Genomic DNA, 7439 nt, shown 5'->3' on the forward strand with positions numbered 1-7439 from the left:
CACAAAGAGATCATGTGAGCACACAGCAAGATGGCAGCTGCCTACAAGCCAAGAGAAGAGGCCTGAGAATAAACCCTACCTTGCTGGTGCCTTAACCTTACACTTCTCAGATCAGACTTCCCAGGACTTTTTAGCCTCAAGAACAGTGAGAAATAAATTTCTGTTGTTTAAACCACCCAGTCTGTGTATTTTGTTATGGCAGCCCAAGCAGAGTAATACACCTACCCCACAACCAGTTGTTCTAGCCTTAGGTATTTACTCAAGAGAAATAAATCGATGCCCACCAAAAGACCTGTGCACCAATGTTCGTGGCAGCTTTATTCATAATAACTTAGAAACAATCCAAGCGTGCATCAACAGGTGAATGCATAAATACTGTTGTACATTTGTGCAATGAAATACTACACAGTGGGACTTCCCTGGTGGTCTAGTGGTTAAGAATCCACCTTACAATGCGGGAGATGTGGGTTTGATCCCTGGATGGAGAACTAAGATTCCACATTCAGCAGGGCAACTAAGCCCGTGCAGTGCAACTACTGAGCCTGCACGCCACAACTAAGAGAGCTTGCACACAGCAACTAGAGAGGAGCCCACATACCACAATGAAGAGCCCACATGCCACATCTAAGACCCAATGAAGCAAAAAATAAAATTAATGAAATAAATACTTTTAAAAGAATGTAAATTCTATTGATATTGGGTATTTTTTAAAAAAGAAAAAATACTACACAGTAATGAAAAGAAGTATCGATACACAGACCATAATAAATTAATCTCATAAATAATATGTTGAGGGAGAGAAGTGAGACACAAAAAAGTACATACTATAAGATTCCATTTATATGAAGTTTTAGAACTGGCAAAACTAATATACAGCAAAAGATATCAGAAGAGTGGTTGCTTCTGGGTGGGTGGTTTTGAGTGGGAAGTAGTTTGAGGGAACTTTCTGGGATAATGAGAATGTTCCATGTTTTATTTGGGGTCAAACAAATTTATCAAATTTGACGAAAATGTACACTTACAAATCTGCATTTAAAAAAGAGAATAAATGAAAAGACAAGAAGCTTCATTAACATGACTGTTTCAAGTTGTTGTTTTGGCCAGTTTGTGATATTGTGATTTATAATAAGAAATATATATATATGATCTTCAACCAGTTTCTGGCACAGAGCTCCCAAAACCCTTGGGACTTCCTAAGTGGTAAGAGAGATAAATGTGTCTTTTGATATTCATAACAAGCTCTTGTCAACCACACCAGACCTTATGTTAATGAATTAATTTTTGGAAAACACCTAAAGATGGGGGCAGGTTGTCAGGGAACAACCCATGTTATTAGAGGGTTGAAGTAGCCCCATCCCTGCTCCCCAATATCAAGGGAGGGAAGAGGGGCTGGAGAGCTGGAGATTGAGTTCAATCATCAATGACCAATGATTTCATCAATCATGCCTATGTAATGAAGCCTCTATAAAATCTCAAAATGACTGGGGTTCAGAGCGTCCAGGTTGGTGAACTTGTGGAGGTGCTGGGAGAGAGGTGCTGAGAGAGAGCAAGAAAACTCTGCATCCTTTCCCCATACCTTGTCCTATGCCTCTCTTCCATTGGGCTGTTTCTGTATTATATCCTTTTATAGTAAACTGGTGATTTGGTAAGCAAAATGTTTTCCTGAATTCTGTGAGCAGCTGTAGAAAATTAATCAAACTTGAGGAGGGGGGTGCATAAACCCCTGATTTATAGCCAGTAGGCCAGAGTCACAGGTAACAACCTGAACTTGAGATTGGTGTCTGAAGTGGGGGTGGAATTTGGGGTGGTGGACAATCTTGTACGACTGAAGCCTTAACTTGTGGCATCTGATATCATCTCCAGGTAGCCTGTGTCACAATTGAGTTAACAGCTTGGTGGTGTTAGAAAAAATACAGGTTGGACATTTAATGCGCCCTCCTGTGGATGAATATGGAGCAGAGCTGAAGACAAAGTTGACGTCAGTGAGTAAGCCCAGTAAGTTTCTCTGGTTGGCATCCATTTTGAAATACTTTTCACATCATCTCTTGCAGAACGGTGCTTGCTTTAAAAAAAAAAGGTGTGGGCTTCCCTGGTGGCGCAGTGGTTGAGAGTCCGCCTGCCGATGCAGGGGACACGGGTTCGTGCCCCGGTCCGGGAAGATCCCACATGCCACGGAGTGGCTGGGCCCGTGAGCCATGGCTGCTGAGCCTGTGCGTCCGGAGCCTGTGCGTCCGGAGCCTGAGCGTCCGGAGCCTGTGCTCCGCAACGGGAGAGGCCACAACAGTGAGAGGCCCGCATACCGCAAAAAAAAAAAAAAAAAAAAAAAAAAGGTGTGTGTGTGTGTGTGGTGTGTGTGTGTGGCATTTTAATCATTCAATATTTTCTTTACCAGCGCCTTAATTGCATTGTTCTCACCATACACTCTTTCTTGAAAGCAGTACATTATTTGACAGTTTGTTGACTAGATGAGAAGGGACAGTGAAACTACCACGACTCTCAAATTGTAGAAGTATCTGGTCTCAGAGACTGCTAAGGGCCTATATACCCCATTTCTAACAGAAATGTGACTAACGACAGGGAAGCCCCATGTGTGGGGTCTTTCATTAATCAGAAAAGAAGTCTTCCTAGAAAAGATTCGTTTCAGTAGTCCTAGACTGTGGTACTCCAGAGAGTTTGACACCATTGGGCACTGAACCATTTTAAGAGTCCTCTGGTGAGTGGGAAGAGGGTTATTTGAAGGGAATGAAAATAGGAGAGAACCTTCCTTGCTCAAGAGAACACAAATGGAAATTGTGGCCTAGACATTCATTCCCTTACAACTATCAGTAACTATGCACTCTTGGGAAAGTCTTAATTAACCACAGGTACCTGCAAACTCTAGAAAAACTCATGAAAAGGTACATCAGCATGTACAGAGTATGTACAGCAGCATTTTTTCCAAGATTTTTATTGTGGTAAAATACACATAAAATTTACCATCTTAACCATTTTCAAGTGTACAGTTCAGTGGTATTAAATATATCCACAGTCTTGTGCAACCATCACCACCATCCATCTCCAGAACTCTTCATCTTGTAAATCTAAAACTCTGTACCAATTAAATAATAATTCCCCACAGCACCTCCCCCCAGCCCCAGGCAACCACCATTCTGCTTTCTGTTTCCATGATTCTGACTATTCAAATAACCTCATATAAGTAGAATAATAGAGTATTTGTCTTTCTGTGACTGGTTTATTACAGCAGCATGTTTTTTAAAGCTACTATTACTCTTACTTGAAAATGAAAAACAAACAAATAAATTTTGAGATAGTCTATCATGAGTCATTTGGTTAACGAGAGAGAAAGGATTTTGTTTAACCTTGTTTTCTGTTTCATGTTTCTTGTTCTGCTTCTCTTCTCTGGCCTTCTCGTATGTTACTTAAACATTTTTTAGACTTCCCCCTTGATTTATATAGTCTTCTTCAGTATATCATTTTGTATAATTTTTTAGTGATTCCTCTAGGTATACACACATAACTTAGCAAAGTACAGAAACCTCAATTCCACTGAGGTCCCTCTGTCTCCCCACTTTTTAAAATATAATTGTCTTAAGTCTTTCCTCTGTATACATTGGGCACCAATCGTGCTATCATTTTACTTCAACCATCACTTCTCTTTTAAGAAACTCATAGTTAGGAGAGTCAATTTTAGTTTTCCCTATTTTTACCCCTTCTGATGTTCTTTTTTTTTCTCTCTACAGTTCCAAGACTTCTTCTGTTATCATTTACTTTGTTTAGAATACTTCCTTTAGTTATTCTTTAAGGGTAGTTCTGCTAGCAATGAATACTCTTGGTTATCCTTTGTCTGAGAATGTCTTTATTTCCCTTTTACTCCTGAATTGTATTTTCACCAGATATAGAATTCATGGTTGACAGTTCCTTTTCTTTCCATTTGAGAAAAACATGCTGCTTCCTTTGGCTTCCACAGTTCAGATGAGTGGGGGGTGGTTTCCCACTGGTGTTTGGTTACAGTAAGGTGGGTATTACCAAAAAAGTTCTCTGTGTTAGGCCACCATTTTCCCCAGTTTCAACTAAGGGAAATAGGCTTTTCTTAGAGTTTTGTTTTTTTCTTGTCTGGGTCTGTTGTCGGTTCTGGCTTGTAAGCTTCTGCAACACCCTAGCTGAGACATACAGGAGGTGATAAGGAAAACAAGGGAATTTACCACATGTCCTTCCCTGGCTCTAAAGTTCTCAGTTTGCCTTCTTCCTTCCACATTTCAGTCTTCCTGTGCTTGTTTGTTGTGTTATGTCCATGGATTTTTAATTGTAAAAGGGATGACATGGGAGGAATGGGGCTACTCCATTTTGGGTCAAACCCCAGGTATGGAGTTTTCCTCAACATTTTATTATGAAAATTTTCAAATACAATGTAAAGTTGAAAGAATTTTACAGTGAACGCCCATATACCATCACCTAGATTCTACTAATAACATATTACTAAATTTGTTTTATCACGGTTCCTAAAAGATAAAACTCGGAAACAACACAAATGTCCGTTGACAGTATAATAAGTAAAGCTACCTGCAATAATGGGGATAAATCTGACAAAATGTTTGGAGAACAAAGCACACAAAAAATATGACTATATGACTCTATTTTATAAAGTTAAAAACAAGTAAAACTATTACGTAAGGATGTATGAGTAGGTAGTAAAACCATAAAGAAAAGCACAAAAAGGTCTATCTCAAAAGTCATGATAGTAGCTGATTAGTGATTAGGAAGAAGGTACTGAGTGTTAGTAGGGGGCTACCTCTCAAGTTGGATAGATGTTTACAGGGGTGATCTCTTTATAATCATGTGTTACACTGGATTATATGTTCTAATTGGCTTTCTGTATGTATATTTCACATTTTTAAAAGTATGAGAAATATGATTCTATTTTTGTTTCATACTCACAAATGTGTATATGCACATACAACAGCATATATGAATAGCATATAAACATGTAACCAATGTTTCTGATGGATTTATTTCTTTATTACATGTTTCTTCATTCCATACACTGTGTGTAAATTTTTTTAACAATGAATGCATTATTTTCATAGACAGGATAAACAACAAAGCACTTTTCTCTTTAAAAAATTGTGCATATACAGTATTTCAAAATGATACCAAAAGTTTTAACATTTCAATAGGAAATGGGCAAAGTACATATACAGGCAATTAATATATCTGCATGGTTCAATAAATATGATATTATATTTAATTTCAAATTAAATATAAAAATTTTGCTCTATTAAATAAAAAAAGAGCATTTTTTAAATCGTTAAAAAGAAAAAACCCAGAGTGGGCATGGGTGTCAGAAACTGCTTATGGAAATATAAATTGTAAAATCTTCCTGGAAGGCAACTAGGCAATGTACTTAGAATTCTACCAGTCCTTGATCCAGCAATTCAACTTCAGGGAATTTAAACTAAAAAGTAATTTTCGGGCTTCCCTGGTGGCGCAGTGGTTGAGAGTCCGCCTGCTGATGCAGGGGACACGGGTTCATGCCCTGGTCTGGGAAGATCCCACATGCCGCAGAGTGGCTAGGCCCGTGAGCCATGGCCACTTAGCCTGCGCGTCCGGAGCCTGTGCTCCGCAACGGGAGAGGCCACAATAGTGAGAGGCCCGTGTACCGCAAAAAAAAAAAAAAAAAGAAACGAATTTTCGAGCTTCCCTGGTGGAGCAGTGGTTGAGAATCTGCCTGCCAACGCAGGGGACACGGGTTCGAGCCCTGGTCTGGGAGGATCCCACATGCCACGGAGCGACGGGGACCTTGAGCCACAACTACTGAGCCTGTGCGTCTGGAGCCTGTGCTCTGCAACAAGAGAGGCCGAGATAGTGAGAGGCCCGCGCACCGCAATGAAGAGTGGTCCCCGCTCACCGCAAGTAGAGAAAGCCCTCGCACAGAAACAAAGACCCAACACAGCCATAAATAAATAAATAAATAAATAAATAAATAAATAAATAAATAAACATAATTTTAAAAGATATAGCTACAAGGATATTAATGGAGCAAAAAACTAGAAAAAATATAACTAACAGTAGGGGTAAAATATTAGGTAAATACATTTAAATAAATAAGTTTAAATATGTTTAACAAAAGAATTTATTTAAATGCAATGGTTTGTACTGAAGTCACTGAAAACACTACTGACGGATAATATTTATTGGCAAGTTCAAATATTCAAGGCATATTCTTAAGTGGGGAAAAAACCCACACATAATTGTAACCAACATAGGTTACAATTGCTATCTGCAATATTCCATTTTGTTAAAAACAGATTGGTGTGACTATCAGAGAGATTAATATGGAGTTCAAAGGGCTGCTAAAAGATGTTCACCAAAATGTTAACCATTTATTTTTGTGTGGTGGCATCAAGTGCATCTTTCTTTATTTTATTTATCAAACTTTCTAAATGGGCCATGTGTTTCTTTACCAAAATAAAAATTTGTTGGTTTCTCGGTGCCTGAAATGGCCCTCCTCTCCTGCACTGCCTCTGACTCTTCCCTCCATTCTCACTCTCTCAGTGAGGCCTGCGAGGAGCCACCCTACTCACTTTCCCAAATGAGCCCCAAATCCCCACCACACTGCTCTTCTTTCACTTTTTCCCATAACACTTATCTCCTAAAATGTTATATAATGATATTCATGGCTTATTGTCTGCTCTCTACCTCCTTCCCCCACCCCCACCTCCAAAAACTCTTCTCCAGAGCAATGATCTCTCCTTTGCCCACTGAGGTATTTCAAATCCTTTACAATGGGGCTTGGCACATAGCAGGTGATCCATACATTTTTTTTCGAATATAAGTTTCTTTCTTTATTTTTGGCTGCGTTGGGTCTTCGTTGCTGCTCACAGGCTTTCTCTAGTTGTGGTGTGAGGGGGGCTACTCTTCGTTGAGGTTCGTGGGCTTCTCATTGAGGTGGCTTCTCTTTCTTGCCGAGCATGGGCTCTAGGTGCACAGGCTTCAGTAGTTGTGGCACATGGGCTCAGTAGCTCTGGCTCACCAGCTCTAAAGCACAGGCTCAGTAGTTCTGGAACACAGGTTTAGTTGCTCCAAGGCATGTGGGGTCTTCTGGGACCAGGACTCGAACCCGTGTTCCGTGCATTGGCAGGCGGATTCTCAACCACTTAGTCACCAGGGAAGTCCTCCATACACTCTTGTTGAAAGACTTACGGGGAAATAGGTTTGTTCTTGGCGGTTGTCTACTTGCCTTGCTCTCATTTATGCAGATGCAGAGCTACAAGTGACTGCCCTGTAGGAACCTCGGTTTCCTCCTGGAAGAACCGGGAACCCAGGAGCCAGCAGCCCAAGGAGCTCGACCACGAACCCAGAATGGGGTCTGGACAAGTGATAGGCTCAGCCAGGGCTCTCCTCGCAGACAAGCTCGAAGAACTACATTTCCCAGAATCTTT

Source organism: Mesoplodon bidens, assembly GCF_964165515.1.
Source record: "Mesoplodon bidens genome assembly, chromosome: 4".
In the NCBI taxonomy this organism is placed as follows: Eukaryota; Metazoa; Chordata; class Mammalia; order Artiodactyla; family Ziphiidae; genus Mesoplodon; species Mesoplodon bidens.